This window comes from Aristolochia californica, unplaced genomic scaffold (genome assembly GCF_029961685.1).
Source record: "Aristolochia californica isolate CCGP_79_NKW_82.1479 unplaced genomic scaffold, dmAriCali1.0.hap1 SCAF_11, whole genome shotgun sequence".
Taxonomy (NCBI): domain Eukaryota; kingdom Viridiplantae; phylum Streptophyta; class Magnoliopsida; order Piperales; family Aristolochiaceae; genus Aristolochia; species Aristolochia californica.
In genome coordinates, this window is record NW_027181782.1 from 4,781,376 (window position 1) to 4,798,892 (window position 17,517).

Here is a 17,517-nt window from a genome sequence, read left to right on the forward strand (position 1 = left end):
TTGCTTTTTGATTCTGAGAGGCCTTATCGTTCTGCTGATTTTGTTTTTATAGTATGTTTAAGTAATCATCAACAAAGCCTTGTCCCTGCTATTGCTCAGCTAATGGGGGAATTTCTTCCATTTTTGTCTGTGATATGCTTTATCAATTCTTAGGTAACACTTTTCTAGTCTCTAGCATGATTCAAATGGAAATTGTTGAATTCTAGAGTCCCATTGAAGGAATGGAAGTGGGGCAAGAGGAATAGGCAGGGCAGCGGGAAAAGAAAAGAAGAGAAGAGAGAGTTTTGCTTCAGGAAACCTATCCCTCTTTTTCCCACAATTTTATTTATAATCTTCTTTTAGCAAGAGATCCTAGCTTTAGAAGGATTGACAAAGACTTATAAAATACAACAACTAAGAATCACACTCAAATTAGAAACTTTTCCAATTTCTCATATACTCAAACAATCCTCTTCAACCTGCGGCATATAGATCATGTATACCCAGCTTGTATCAGATTGAAGACAACTATGTTGGTTGCAAAGTTTTGGTGAACATGTTTGCAAGATGTTTATGAGATGATACATGTTAAGGAAAGAAAACTTCATTATAAATCTTGTATTGTAAGAAGTGGCAATTTACTTCAATATGTTTAGTTTTTTCGCGGAAAACTAGATTATTTAAAATATGGATGCTTGCATGGTGATCACAAAACAATTTCATTGGGTCTTTCACTAGTAGTTACAATTCTTGAAGAAGAGACTTTAATCACATCATTTTGCAAATTGCATGAGCCATGATTTTGTCTTTTGCTTCGTTGATCTTGCTACACATTTTTTTGAATTACGCCTAGTAACCAGATGTTATGCATGCAATAACATTAATATTTAATTATTTTTATTTAATTTACATTATTTTTTTTCAGTTTTAGGCCACAAGGGTATTATTGGAATATTTTATTTATAGGGGTATTTTTGTAATATTTTATCGTAAACCCTAACAGGGGAACCCTATTTAAGGGGTAAGAGTAATGAGAAAGGGAAGCATTGATTTTAGGTTAAATTTACGTTAAACAGGCTTAGAGTTCTCCTCAACGAGCTCTAGGGTTTTCAAACTTCCCTTTGGCTTGATTTTGATCTTCATTCTCCATGTCTCCTTACAATTCCACCATGTCTTTCTACAATTCCCCATGGCTGAATCGGAACTTCAACAATGAATCCTTGTGTTAGATCCAGAACCGTAACAACTGGTATCAAAGCGGGAACACTTATTCCCCAGAAGAATGGATGGCGATGCACAGAGAAATATACCTAGAAGAATGGATGGCGATGCACAGAGAAATCAGATAAATGTGGTGGGTTGGCATTGAAGAGGAAAAAATATGGGAATGGCGTGCAGCCTACGTGAAAAATTTTCTTGCAAGGAAGCAACTGGCTTCCGCAGAAAAGGTCACACGACCTGAAATCTCCGAGCAGGAAACACCAGCGACGGCCTTGTCAAAATTGATTTCCGGCTCATGGAAATCTGACGAGCAAGACCCTGCACTTCCGAAATCGAAGTCGATATTAACTCCGAACCCGGCCTCAGCACTTCCAAAATCAGACGGCGGGACATCAGATTTTAGGACATCGGACGGGTTTTCTGCCAAAACGTCGTCGGTAGTGGACGATATTGGGGCGACCCCGAATCTGACTCCGGGGACCTTGCAAATCTTCGAGAAGGACCCGGGAAAGCCGCAATCGGAGAGGTATTCTGCTACACCCTCGTCGGTGCTGGAAATCTCTGAGCATGGACATCATGCGCAAATATCCCGAGCTGGGCATTGGGACCCAGAAATTCCAAAATCAAACCTCCCATGCTCAGGGCAAGCCACACTCTGTCCCGAACGGGAGAAGGAAAATTTTCCGGCCACTGTTCTGACCAGGAAATATTTCCGAGAGACCTCTGTCTCGGAAAATACCCAAGTGGCGAAGCCCCAAAGAGCTGCCCTTTGCCACCGGACACGGAGGAGGCTCTGTCGTCACCGTCGGAAACATGTCCGGTGGGATGTGACTTCCGGCCACCACCTCCCACTCGCACTCCACTTAACGGCAGACCAGAGCATACCCAAGTTCCAAATTGGGGGGGGGGGGGGGGGGGGGGGTAAGGTCTCAAAATTTTTTTTTTTTGCGAGGCTTTGTTTTTCTGTGGATGTGAATCTTCAAATTGCAGACGTGGGGTTTAATTTTCTGGATCCCCATTATGCTATTCGGCCACGAATTTCACTTTCGAATTTTTGGCCGGGTGAGTTTCTGTTCCAGGAAGCACAACAACACATCCAGCATCGTTTTGGCTACCTTACGGCTGGTGTGTATGAATTCCGAGAGGGAATTTTTCTGGGGATGCCGGGCACGATCGCTAAATTTTTCTGGATGTCATTTTCTTCTTCTCCTGCCGAGACCAGCAGCAGTCTTCTTGTCCATCATTCAATTAGCAACCTTGTGTTTAATCTTTTAGATGTTTAGGATGCTGCTCGTCCACTGTTTGTCCAAATTCTTCAACCAGTGCCTGTTGGTGATAAAATTCTTCACCTCCAGGCAGAATCAGACTCTAGGGAATTTTGGGTTCTCTTGGGTGGATTTGCCCCGATTGGGAAAACGAATGTCAGTGAGGATGAGGCTTCTCTAGAATCTACCTCTGGGAAACGCTATAGTATTATTGATGGTCAGGTGAAGATGCTTGCTGAAGAGTCACTCTCTAAAGTCATGCTGGAAAATAACAAATGGTACTTGCTGGATTGTGGAGCTGAGGTTTTGTTTGGGTTGGTCGTGTAACTCAGGTAGAAGACAGGAAAGCTGCTATCCAGGCTGCAGAGGAATTTAGTACCAACCAAAACAGACTGAAGTCCACAAGAATAACACAACTAATACAAGGTTTTGAGACTCATGCATTCAAGTCCAACTTTGAGTCTTGGTCAGTGGGCTCCGGGACTTCTGGTACAGAGGAAGGAAGAGGGCAAGTGGCAGCTCTGCTGAAGCAGCAAGGAGTTGATGTTAACGGAATGGTAAAAGGTGGTCCTGTTGTTGAGGATGTTCCTCCCTTGCTGGAAATGGGTGGACAAGTTGAGGTCTGGTGCATCAATGGCAGTGCCAAGACTCCAATTCCCAAGGAGGAGATTGGTAAATTTTACCCGGGAGATAATATAGCTGCACTCAGTGATGAAGTGTTGTGGCAGAAGGGATCATATGCTAAGTTCTGGAAAGCACTGGGCAAGTCCATAAAACTAGGCATCATCGAGGATGCAACTAACAGGAGCCATCTAGCAAAGCTTCTTCGCTTTGAAAGTACCAAGTCTAAAGGGAAGTTAACATCACTGGATCAGTACATTTCTAGAATGAAATCTTTTACATTACTAGGACTAGCATGGAACAGTTGGAAAAATCTCCATTCCTTGGGAGGCTCACCAAGAAGGACTATGAGGTAATTTTCTTCACAGACCCAGTATTTGAATTTGGAGAATTTGGAGGCAATCCAGCAGAAGTGTCCTTCCATACTGTTACTGTTGGCACTGCTTGTGCCTCTGTCCCCGAAGGGAAGACATTAGATCTGCAACCATTCACTTTTTTGCATAGTTTTGGCAGGGACGAAGATGACCACGATGAATGTACCCCAACAGTTGACAGAGAGGAACTCCTGAGGGAGGTGGACAACGTCAAAGATTTTGCTGGAAATTGCTTGGCGGATGAGAATGTTCTTATGCTGTTTTATATGAACTTGATTATGTTCATGGACCCCTTAAGAAGGTACATGAATATGTTCATGCATTTCCACTTGCTGCTTACAAGGCCCAAAATGTTATTGCTGGAAATGGCATGTCGGGGGGGTGAGCTTGGCAGATTGCCTGCACGGGAAAGGAAGGATAAAAGTCTGTAGGTTTCTTTTGCAAATGTTGCTGCCAGAGAAATCAAGAATGTCAACGAGAATTATTTTGGGGCGTCCAGTTCTTTTGGAAGTCACAGAGAGATGATCAGCGAGATGGTGAGGACAGATTCTTATAGGGGAGCTATTCTGAATAATCCTTCTCTCATGAGCCATGCAACAGTTCTGGATGTTGGTTGTCGTACTGGAATACTGAGTTTATTTGCTGCTCAAGCAGGGGCCATTCTCCCTGATATGGCAACTATGTTTTGCTGCTGGAGTTGGGAGAGGTGGAACTAGCGTTCCATTCTGGGAAAATGTCTATGGATTTGACATGTCTATCATTGGGAAGGAAGTTCTGGAAGATGCTACCAGCTTCCTATTGTTGATGTAGTCGCCAGTAGTGATATTGTAACAGGAACATCAGTTCTCAAGACCTTTGCAGCACGTGGGTTCTTCCACCAATTTTTTTGTGCTGCTGCTGTGGCACTGCAGCAACCAGTGCTGCCAACAGTGCCAATGCTGCAACCAGAGCTGATTATTCAGAAAGTAGTGGCAGCAGTGACGAAGAGATCCTACATGAATGGGCTACCTAAAGATACCATCCATATGAAGCTGACAGGAAGTGCTGGACAAAGCCTTGGTGCATTCCTCTGTCCAGGGTTCCCTCTTGCACTAGAAGGGGACAGAAATGATTATGTAGGCAAGGGATTCTCTGGGGGGGAGATTGTAGTGTATCCTCCCAGAAAGAGTCAGTTTGATCCAAAGGAAACTATGGTCAGTGGTACTGTTGCACTCTATGGAGCAATTGGAGGGGAGGCGCATTTTAATGGAACTGCTGCTGCGAAGTTTTGTGTGCAGTTCAAGGGGGATGGTTATAGCCATTGTGCAGGAAGGGGGCCCTGCAGGCCAAATGGAGGCAGTGCAACTTTGCCAATGGGGGGCCGCCGTGAGGGGCTGTTTCACACCAGTCTAGGACTGAGGGAGGGCAGCGTTGCTGTTGGGCAACCTGTAGCGACAGTCGGCTCGCTTTCCTACAGTTGATAGGGCAAAAAAAAAAAAAAAAAATAGTTGACTTAGTTAACCTTATAGGCAATAAAGGAATAAAATTAATAAAACCAATAAAATATTCCTCTGAAGAATTAGCTGGATTAGATTGGAACTTAAAATTTAGGGAAGAAAAAGTAATTAGTCCAGAAGAAAGCATAATATACACAAATACTAGAGGAAATATAAATATTAGATTTAATAATTATGAACAAAAAATATCAGAAGAAACAAAATCTGTTGCGAGTGAAGATTATGGCTTAGTCAATATAGAAATAGAACAAGGTTTTGGACAGATTGGTGGTTAGGTCAGGCTAGTCTAAACTCTTGCTATGGTCAAATCTACTCTCTCGTCAGAAACAAGGAGGCTAATATTTCTACTGTTGGCCAAAATTCTTGTGATTGGAATCTAAATCTCCGTAGAGGGCTGACAGAAGCAGAAACTATTGAAGCTGCCAAACTCATTACGAGCCTATCTTCGGCCCGTGTCAAAAATGGCCCAGACACCCTGATATGGACACTTTGTCCCAAAGGTACGTTTTCTGCTTCATCTACCTATAAAGCTCTTCTACCCCCCTCCCATGCTCAATCCTGTCACCCATCAACCATTGCGTGGTCTCTACATGTACCCCCGAGAGCAAAATTCTTTATCTGGACAGCATGCCAAAACAAAATCCTAACATCGGATGCGCTAATTCATCGGGGAACACACGTTTTGGATCCTCTTTGCCCGTTTTGCATGTCCTCCACTGAAATTGCGGATCATGTACATCTGCATTGTAATTATGCGCACTCGGTATGGACAAATCTCATCAACAAAATTGGCTTACACTATTGCTCATCCCAAAATCTCGTTTCTACAATCCACTCGATTACAAAGGTTAATCTCCCTAAAATTGGAAAGTTATTAATCTCCTGCAGCGTCAGTCACATTATTTGGGGCCTTTGGAAAGAACGGAATAACAAAAGGTTTAATAACAAATCCCTTCCTGACTACACTCTGCAATTAGATTGTGAGGCAAGTCACCTCTTGGATTCGGATGAGGAAAGAATTCAAAAGTCTTGGAGGGATCATTCTTCTTGAAAATTGGGATCTTGTTGCAAAATTGTCCTATCCCCCCCGCCCTCCGACTATGGAGACTTGGTCTCTTCCTCCGACTGGATTTTTTAAACTAAACTTTGATGGAAGTGCGTTAGGTTGTCCGAGGTTAGCTGGATATGGGGGGGTTATCCATGACGACCAAGGGAAATTGCTCCTCTCTTTTTGCGGGCCACTCGGCATATCAAACTCAACAACAACCGAATTATCTGGGTTGTTCAATGGCTTGAAGCTGTTTCATCAGAGAATGGAAGGACCTTTATTTGTCGAAGGCGATTCACAAGTTGTTCTCAGTTGGTGTAAGAAGACATGCAAACCCCCATGGTGGCATTGGGATCTTTTTTATGATATATGTACTTTAATTTCCCAAATACGATGTAAGTGGAATTATATTCCTAGATCCGAAAATCACTTGGCGGATAGTCGGGCTAAAACAGGTGTTTTCTCCAACAGCTTGTTGTGGAGGAAGGTCCTGTTTAGTATGGTTTGTATTTTTTCTCTCTCTCAGTAATATCTTCACACCTTTTTAAAAAAATATATATAGAAATAGAACAAGATAAAATCATTTACCCTAAAGAACTTATGCTTGAATTAACTGAAAGAGAATTATTGCATCTAGAAGAAGACCTTATAAAAACAAAACAATAAAAGAAGAAGAATATCTTTACTATGACCATGAAAGAAATATTAGGATAGGAACAATGCTGTTAGAACTTGAAGCAGAACAGGCAAATGAGGAAAATATTAGTCTAAAAGATTTTATGGATGCAGAAAGCTCAGTAAGAATGCCTGGTTGCAGTTATGTTAGAACTCCTACACCACAAGTATATACTTCAGGAAACATGCCTAGATATCCTTATACACAACCAGTAGAATTTTCTTACAAAGTTAAGCCAAAAGGAAAAAGAAAAGAAGTAGAAAGACCCATAAAATTTAGAGAAATGGGAAAAGGAAAAATTCTTAATTTATCAGCCCATGATCCCCAAGAATGGACTACAGTTTTAGACATTTGGAAAAATCAAGTAGTATCAGATTATATACAAAATTTTCAAGCTCAAGATCCAGAAGAAATGTATAGGTATTTAGAAACATTTTTAGGAGAAAGTGTAAAAGCTTTATGGGAAACTTATAAGAGAGAAAATCAAGAAGAATTTGGTAGTCTAATGAACTTAGGATCTAATCCTTATAATTTTGTAAATAAAATTTATCATCTAGTAACAGGAGATAATCCCAATTCAGGATTTATGACACTCCAGAAAGATGCGGTAGTATATTTAGAGCAACTTAGTCTTTATAATTACAAATATGTTAAAAAATTCTTACAAGATTATTTTTATTATACTTGTATCTCAGGAAATGCTTTTAATAAAGATTTAGGTACAAAATTATTTAGAAAACTTCCAAGAGCTTTAGGAAAAGAAATTCATGATAAATGGCAATAATTAGAAGAAAGTAATCTTGGACTTGCTTACTCAATAGGACAGAGAACTAAATTCATCATGACAATCTTACAAGAAAAATGTACTGATATTCAAATACAAAGACAACTTAAAGGTGATGACTTTGGCTTTTGCAAACAGATATATACCACCCAAGCTTATGGTCTAAAAGACTTAGATGATAAACCTAGAAAACATTAAAAATTCTATAAAAAAGGATATTTTATTAGAAGATCAAAAAGTAGAAAACCATATCTAAATAGGGATAGACATGTAAGAAGATTTAACCCAAAAAGAACATATAAAAATAAGCTTACTTGTTATATATGTGGCCAACCAGAACATTTAGCAAATACTTGTACAAAAAGACAAAATATTAATTCTAGAAGATCTTCCTTAGTTGAAAATGTTCAACAAGACTTAATAGAAGTAGATGAATATATGTCCGATACAGAATCAATTTATAGTATAGTCATTATAGAAAATATGTTACATGAACAATCAGATTCAGATGATGAATTAATTATAGATCCTAATACTTAACCATCATGTGAACTTATGGATGTTAATTTATAATGCCAACACACTTGGTCATGGCAAACAGGCCTTGATAGTAATCCCTGTTTTAGATGTAATTGGTACCCTAGCAAGAAAAATAGAGCTAAATGTAATTTATGTTTTATAGAAGCCTGTATACCCTGCTTAAAAATCTTAGGCATAATGCCAGAGGATAATACCTTACATAACAAGATCAGTACTACCAGATTAGAAATTATATCTAGAAAACTAGAAAACTGTGAAGCAGAAATTAGCCTGTTAAAACACAGGATAGACACTTTAGAAAAAGACTCCTATGATGGCATTACTGTAGGATTAGACGAACCTGAGACTTCTTATGTTTGTAACCAAGACAAGACATTTACTAGTATAATTGTCGGAGCTAAGATTATTTTTCCAGATAAATCTGATATTACCTTAGATGCTCTTGTAGATTCAGGATGTACCAAATGTATTATACATAAAAGACTTGTCCCAGCAAAATATCATAAGCAAACCACTAAACAAGTTATGAGTCAACAATTAGATGGTACTTATAATCCTTATACAACTTATGTTGACACTGCTAATCCTATAACGATTGTTCTTCCTTTTCCAGTATTTATCCTCTTCCTCTTACTTGGATTAGAGACTTAAAACTTAAAGTAGACTTTATCTTAGGCCTTAATTTTATTCTCCATAACAATGGTTCTTTAACCATTTCCTGTGGCTATCTTCATTTTACTAAGAATAGTAGTACCATTCCTGTCTACACCTCTTATTCACCCACCATCACATCCTCCCATCCAGCACATGTCTATGCGTCAGCGGAGCCTGGTGGATCCCGTATAACCATAGAAGATAATAAGCCTGATTGTAAGAATAAAAAGTGCAAGTGTAACATACCAGGTAGTTGTCAAACTTTAGCCTAACAACAACTAGAAAATCATGATAGTTGTCAACTTTAACATTAGGAAGTCAAAACCATCCTATTCTCATAGAAAAAATTTCAAAACTAGACAACAAACTATTATGTTATGAAGAACTTTCTCCAAATGAAGAATTTCCTTCAGACCCTTTAGCTACACTTTCTTCAGAACCCTCAGGAAAATTAATTAAAACTAACATTTTTCAGCCAGAAGACTTCATGATAGAAGATGAAGAAGACATTGAAGAATGGATAGAACGTCTATTAGACTCAGAATCCTCATTCTTAGACACAAAAAAACTTTATTTAGAAATAATTAATATTAACCATGAAGAAAAATTCAATCTCCAACAAATTATAGATAAATTAGATAAATTAGAATATTTTGGAGAAAATCCCCTTAAACATTGGGAAAATAATCATCTTCAGTGTAGGCTTGAATTACTTAATCCTAATTATATAGTTAAAACTTCTAACATAGAAGCTACTAATATAGATAAAGAAGATTTTATAAAACACATAATTGAACTATTGTACTTGGGAATCATTAGAAAATCCATAAGCCCTCATAGATCAACAACTTTTATTGTAAGAAAACATAGTGAACAAGTTAGAGGAAAATCTAGAATGGTAATTAATTATAAGAGACTAAATGATAACACAGTTACAGATAGTTACAATATTCCTGATAAAGCTCAACTAATAAACATAATCCAAGATAAAAGAATTTTTAGTAAATTTGATTGTAAATCAGAATTTTGGCAGGTTAAAATGCACCCTGATAGTATAGAATTGACAACCTTTACATGTTCTGAAGGTCATTTTGAATGGTTAGTAATGCCTTTTGGATTAAAAATTGCACCAACAATATTTCAAACAAAAATGGATAATATATTCAGAAAATACGATACTTTTGTTTTAGTTTATATAGATGATATTTTAGTTTTTAGTAAAACAATAGAAGATAATATTGGTCATCTGTTATGGTCCTGAGTTAAGTACCTATGTCTTCTGCTCCTAACAGGCTGGTCTTTCGGGTAGTATTGGCTAGGTGCTTAGGCGCTACGTCCCGACTTTGAGTCCCCGTGGACACAGGTGGACTGCACGCCCCTGGCGGGATGCTAGAAGGGGATTATGGGATCCCCTGCCCTGGGGTTGCGTGGCTGTGTTATTGCCGCCATGGTCGTCGGCTCGGGAGGGCAAGGTGTACTGTTATGATCCTGGGTTAAGTACCTATGCCTTCCGCTCCTAACAGGCTGGTCTTTCGGGTAGTATTGGCTAGGTGCTTAACATCATCTTCAGTTAGTTTTAGCTGAATTTATGAAAGAAGGAATTATTATTAGTAAAACAAAGGCAGAACATCTTGTTGTTAGGGATCTGCTCCCTATCTCTTTGTAATTTTTTGCCTTTTAATGAATTGCATCTTTATAAAAAAAAAAAAAAAAAAACAAAGGCAGAATTATTTAAAGAATATATAAAATTCCTTGGAGTTAATATAGGGCAAGGGCAAATAGAATTACAAGATCATATTTCTAAGAAAATTCTTGAAATGCCAGATGACCTTTCAGACACAAAACAACTTCAAAGATTCTTAGGATTAGTAAATTATGCTAAACCCCATAAATATAGTATGAAAGATGAAGAACGAATCTGTAGCTATGCTAGTGGAAAAATAAAAGAAAAAGGAAACATGAGCAGTATAGATGCAGAAATTTTAGCAATTATTTACTCCTTAGAAACATTTAGACTTTTTATTATTAGTAAGAATGAATTCACATTAAGAACTGATTGCGAAGCTATAGTAAAATATTTCCAAAGAAGCAAAGAAAATAAGATAAGTAGAAGAAGATGGTTAAACCTAGTCGACATAATTACAGGAAATGGATATAAGATAGAATTTGAACATATTAAAGGAAAAACAATAGTCTTGCTGATACACTAAGTAGAAGAATTTTTTATTCTTCCATTGTTAATTGAACAGATGGATCCTCCAGAACAGATGTCCTCAAGACCATCTTCCTCCAGATTCAATAATTATGGTCAAGAATTTTTAAATTTTGGTAATCAGAAATTAGTAGTTTTTCCCAGATCTAATATTACATTTAAGACTCTACCTCATATCTTTGTTGGCAAAGAAGAACAATGTTTATTAGATAATTTATGGCTTTCCTAAAGACCAAAAATATTTCTTAGCCAATATTAATAGTTTATCAGAATATTTTTGTCAGAAAAAGAAACGTTTTAATTTTTATGTAGTTTTTAAAGGCAAAACCCCAGGAGTCTTCCATTCCTGGACAGAAGTAGCAGCAAGTATTCAAGATTTTCAAAGACCTGTTTATCAAGGCTTTAATAATTTACAAGAGGCATTAGAAGCAGCTAAATTAACTATTGGTACTAATTACTATATAGCCCCTTCCTTAAGATTCATGAGAGAAGATCAAGTGTCATATGGACTCGCCAAAGACACTACAAGATTATTTTCTGTGAGCACTGTGAGACTTTATCCAAGATTATCCAAAGATTAAATGAAAAGAGAAGGTTACTCTTAGAAAAGAATGATTTCCAGAAAGAATATATTAACACTTTGGAAGAAGAAAATCGTCAGCTCAAGGCACGCTTAGTAGGTACGTTTTCTACTCAGATACCTACTAGTGAAGGTATATCACTAGCTAGTCCAGCTCAAACAGTAGCTGGTAAAGACAAATCAAACCCGTTGATGGCTGGACATTTTCCTAAAATGTCAGATAATAACAAGACAGACAAACATCAGACAGACCCAGAGGAGATAAAAAGAATGATGAAAGAACACTTCCAAGAATACCTCAAAGAACAAGGCTATGAAAAACAAGACTCAGAAACATCCAGTAAAACTGGATCTACTGGAACCGGTACTCAGATTATCCAGTGCTACTCTCAAGAAGAAGATGAAGAATTTGACTTTGACTCAGAAGTCATCCACAACTTGACAACTTTGGATGGAAAATAGGTAAAAGCACTGAGATGACTAATTTAAAAAAGAAGACATTTTCTAAAAAGACATCAAAGAATATTTTGAAAAGACAAAGACTATAATTCAAGTTTCAGCACTCAGTTTCAGCCCATGGTTTTAGCACCCGGTTTGAGAAGAAGATTCCAAGTGGTTTCAGCACACAGTTTTCTAGCCCATGGTTTCAACCCATGGTTTTAGCATATGGTTTGAGAAGATAATTCCAGCACACGGTTTCAAGATCAATGATTGTAAGAAGCACATGGTTTTAGAAACCAAGACTTTTGTAAAGTTGTACTTTTAGCCCATGGTTTTAGAAAACCAAGACTTTGTAATTTTGTTTTTTAGCTATTTTCAACCAAGGCCACACACCTGGAAAGTAATTGGATAATCTTCATTGACGATGGGGCCCAAAGAGCACCCGGATGAAGAATCCAGAGTTTCCAAGAGAAGGCTAAGGTTGTCTATAAATAACCATTTGTACAAAGCAGAAAGTATGAATGAAAATCTAGAGTTTCGGACCACTTTGCTTCAATCTCTCCATGACTTTCTTCTTCATGTACCAGCTCTTAATATAATTTCTTTAACCAAGTAGTTCTCCAGTAAGTTTTTTATTTAACCGTATTTTTATATACCTTAGGAGTCTCCCCGAAGGGAAACTCTAAACCTATTCTGTTAAGATCTGTAAGCTCTTTCCCTAATACAAGGTTTATCCTGAGAATTGTGGTATTCCTCAGATGTTGCACGGTCCTGAGTCTCTTGTTTATACCCGCTTGTGCCAAAGGTGGCTTTAGGGTTTTGTGTTCTTGAGACGAAGAAGGAGTCCGTGGCAGAAGCAAATTTTTATTTGCTAGGAAACCACACAAGTCACTTTGTCTTAGGTTCCTCATACTTGCGGGAAGAGTCATAAAGATCTAAACAGTAAAGGTTTAGAACTTACCTTCTGGGAATTTTACAAATATTTGTTTTTCAACTCTTTTTGATGGTGCTTTTTGCTGTATTAGGAATAATTAGTTGTTGTTTAATTTTAACTGCATTTATTGTGTATTAAAAAGAAAAAGAAAAAGAAAAAAAAGGGAGTTTATTAGGCTGGAAACTACTGGGTGAGGGCTAGTAGCTCTGAGAGATCCCAGTGCACTGAAAGACAAGGATTGCTCCTGGTTGTCACAACGCCACGAACTTCCTTTTAAAAAATTTTATGCTTGTCTTGTTTATAGTCTTCTTTATAGTATTGTGTGCTAAACTTTACGTATTTTCTGTGATTTTATATAAGATTTTATATTTAGGAAAAGCATTTAGAATATAAGATTTATGATATTTATTCCAGTACTTTTAGCTTTAACCATAGTAGAACTCTCATTAAGAAACCCTTTTTTAATTCCAATTTATGTTATTTCTTTCTTTTGTTTTAACCATAGTAATAATCAACCTATCTCTGTTTTTTTGTATTTGTATTGTATTATCAACCTACTCTTATAGAAGATTTATAGATAATCCCAAAATTATAGTACCCCCTAGAATTGGTATCAGAGCCAAAAGACCTGGAACCACATAAAAGAATAGATTATTTAGACTTAAGAATACCTGCTAAGATAGAAACAAAATATATAGGCAATTCTAACCCGTACTTGTCACTTTAATTCAGATGAACATTTACTCCACGGAAATAATTCTCAACTTAATACATTAGTAGATTTGTTAATAAATCTTTCCCAAAATCTACACTTAAAAAATATTTGAATTAGAACAAACAAATATTAAGATATTAGAAGAACTTAGGCAAATTAAAATAAAAACAAATAGGTTACTTGAAAATACTGATTATTTAAAAACCAGCGAGGGACAACAACAAAATATTGACAAAGAAATAGACCAAATAACTCAGAAACTAAAAGAAATTAGAGTAGATCAGCCGAGAACAAAAAAACCTAAAAAATCATGGCTCTTTCACAGGGAAGTGGAAGGACCATTTCAGAAGTAGGAAGTTTTTCTAGTTCTCTTATTATTATTGAAAGAATAACAGGAAGAAGAAGTATAGACCAAAGAGATATACAACTAGATGAAATTATAGACGTAAACCAAGATATTACATTATTTAGTAATAATCAGTTAAGTTTTTTAAATCCAAGACAACTCTATAGGATAGGACCTTTAAATTTCAATATAGGATTATTTAGACATTACAGAGAAATCCAAATTAGTTGTGTAGGACAAAATTCTGTTAATCTTAATTTAATAGCAGAACAAGCCTTTAAACAAATTAGAAATATATATAACTTAGTTCATTTAGGTTTAATAGTAATAGGAGTAAAAGAACTAGGTAGAAAACATTTAGGTACCAAAACACTTTTAAGTATTTATGATGACAGATGGGTAGATCCCAAAAAGGCCATGTTAGGAATCATAGAAGTAGATATGAACATGAATGGTGGTATCTTTTATTGTTCACCAAATTTTCTTATTGGCATAAATGGCTTTAAAAGATATATTAAGATTGGAATTCAAACAAAAGGATATGAATCCTTTGTAGGAAATAATTTATTATTATGCATAGGATTTTTAGGAAGATGTACAACTTCTAGTACTACTAAATTTAAAGTTAAAATAGATGACGTAGTTAACCTTCTAGGCAATAAAGGAATAAAATTAATAAAACCAATATAATATTCCCCTGAAGAATTAGCTGGATTAGATTAAAAAATTCTGGGGGGTACTATAATTTTGGGATTATCTATAAATCTTCTATAAGAATAGGTTGATAATACAATACAGATACAGAAAAACAGAGATAGGTTGATTATTACTATGGTTAAAACAAAAGAAAGAAATAACATAAACTGGAATTAAAAAAGGGTTTCTTAATGAGAGTTCTACTATGGTTAAAGCTAAAAGTACTGGAATAAATATCATAAATCTTATATTCTAAATGCTTTTCCTAAATATAAAATCTTATATAAAGTCACGGAAAATACGTAAAGTTTAGCACACAATACTATAAAGAAGACTATAAACAAGACAAGCATAAAATTTTTTAAAAGGAAGTTCGTGGCTTTGTGACAACCAGGAGCAATCCTTGTCTTTCAGTGCAGTGGGATCTCTCAGAGCTACTAGCCCTCACCCAGTAGTTTCCAGCCTAATAAACTCCTTTTTTTTTTTCTTTTTCTTTTTCTTTTTAACACACAATAAATGCAGTTAAAATTAAACAACAACTAATTATTCCTAATACAGCAAAAAGCACTATCATAAAGAGTTGAAAAACAAATATTTGTAAAATTCCCAGAAGGTAAGTTCTAAACCTTTACTGTTTAGATCTTTATGACTCTTCCCGCAAGTATGAGGAACCTAAGACAAAGTGACTTGTGTGGTTTCCTAGCAAATAAAAATTTGCTACTGCCACGGACTCCTTCTCCGTCTCAAGAACACAAAACCCTAAAGCCACCTTTGGCACAAGCGGGTATAAACAAGAGACTCAGGACCGTGCAACATCTGAGGAATACCACAATTCTCAGGATAAACCTTGTATTAGGGAAAGAGCTTACAAATCTAAACAGAATAGGTTTAGAGTTCTCCTTCGGGGAGACTCCTAAGGTATATAAAAATACGGTTAAATAAAAAACTTACTGGAGAACTACTTGGTTGAAGAAATTATATTAAGAGCTGGTACATGAAGAAGAAAGTCATGGAGAGATTGAAGCAAAGTGGTCCGAAACTCTAGATTTTCATTCATACTTTCTGCTTTGTACAAATGGCTATTTATAGACAACCTTAGCCTTCTCCTGGAAACTCTGGATTCTTCATCCGGGTGCTCTTTGGGCCCCATCCTCAATGAAGATTATCCAATTACTTTCCAGGTGTGTGGCCTTGGTTGAAAATAGCTAAAAAACAAAATTACAAAATCATGGTTTTCTAAAACCATGGGCTAAAAGTACAACTTTACAAAAGTCCTGGTTTCTAAAACCATGGGCTAAGATTACAAAACCATGTGCTTCTTACAATCATTGATCTTGAAACCGTGTGTTGGAATTATCTTCTCAAACCATGTGCTAAAACCATGGGTTGAAACCATGGGCTAGAAAACTGTGTGCTGAAACCACTTGGAATCTTCTTCTCAAACTGTGCTAAAACCATGGGCTGAAACTGAGTGCTGAAACTTGAATTATAGTCTTTGTCTTTTCAAAACATTCTTTGATGTCTTTTTAGAAAATGTCTTCTTTTTTAAATTAGTCATCTCAGTGCTCTTACCTATTTTCCATCCAAAGTTGTCAAGTTGTGGATGGCTTCTAAGTCAAAGTCAAATTCTTCGTCTTCTTCTTGAGAGTAGCACTGGATAGTCTGAGTACCGGTTCTAGTAGATCTAGTTTTACTGGATGTTTCTGAGTCTTGTTTTTCATAGACTTGTTCTTTGAGGTATTCTTGGAAGTATTCTTTCATCATTATTTTTATCTCCTCTGGGTCTGTCTAATGTTTGTTTGTCTTGTTATTATCTGACATTTTGGGCAAATGTCTAGCCATCAACAGGTTTGATTTGTCTTTACCAGCTACCGTTTGAGCTGGACTAGCTAGTGATGTACCTTCACTAGTAGGTATCTGAGTAGAAAACGTACCTGCTAAGCGTGCCTTGAGCTGACGATTTTCTTCTTCCAAAGTGTTAATATATTCTTTCTGGAAATCATTCTTTTCTAAGAGTAACCTTCTCTTTTCATTTAATCTTTGGATAGTCTTGGATAAAGTCTCACAGTGCTCACAGAAAATAATCTTTGTAGTGTCTTTGGCGAGTCCATATGACACTTGATCTTCTCTCATGAATCTTAAGGAAGGGGCTATATAGCAATTAGTACCAATAGTTAATTTAGCTACTTTTAATGCCTCTTGTAAATTATTAAAGCCTTGATAAATAGGTCTTTGAAAATCTTGAATACTTGCTGCTACTTCTGTCCAGGAATGGAAGACTCCTGGGGTTTTGCCTTTAAAAACTACATAAAAATTAAAACGTTTCTTTTTCTGAGAGTTCTAGGTATTCGTGGATTTTGTATGAATTTTATAACATATGGGTCTTTTCTGATATTTTTGAAAATTTTGGGGCTTTTCCTGATTTTGTGAAGGTTGGAATTTACAAAGGTTTCTAAAGTTTTTGAATTTTTTCGTAATTCTTGTAAACTTGGGTCTTATGATTTCTGGAAATTGTTTTTAAAAGAGCTGAAGGAATGGAGGATTTGAGAAGATAGAGAGAGAAAGGAAAGAGAATAGAGAGAGAGAGAGAGAGAGTTTCTGAAAGAGAGCAAAGTCACTTTCGTCTACTAGGGTCATACTAGATCCCTTTTCCTTTTAACTTAAGTGACAACTTGTCTTAAAAGACAATAATGCCCTTTAAATACATTGTATATCTTTTGTTGAAGAGAAGATATGAAAGACTCTTACATGACTCTCACGGTAAGAAGTCTCACATAGCCAAAATTTATATGGTGGAGTCTTACAGGAGTCTCACAGAAAGAGGTCTTATAGAAGAGTCAAAGGTGGAGTTTTATAGGAGTCTCAAGTAAAAGGTGTTTTTGAGTTATGTTAGTCTTCTATTTATGTTCGGTTATTTAATTATGCTAGGACTTAT

The 17,517-nt window shown here is 36.5% G+C and overlaps 1 protein-coding gene across 3 annotated transcripts in view; it reads left to right on the forward strand.

Moving 5' to 3' along the window:
• Positions 1–17,517, forward strand: part of LOC137943902 (phosphoglucan phosphatase DSP4, amyloplastic-like) — a 47,737-nt gene that overhangs the window by 1,002 nt on the left and 29,218 nt on the right. The gene's annotated exons all lie outside the window — the stretch shown is intronic.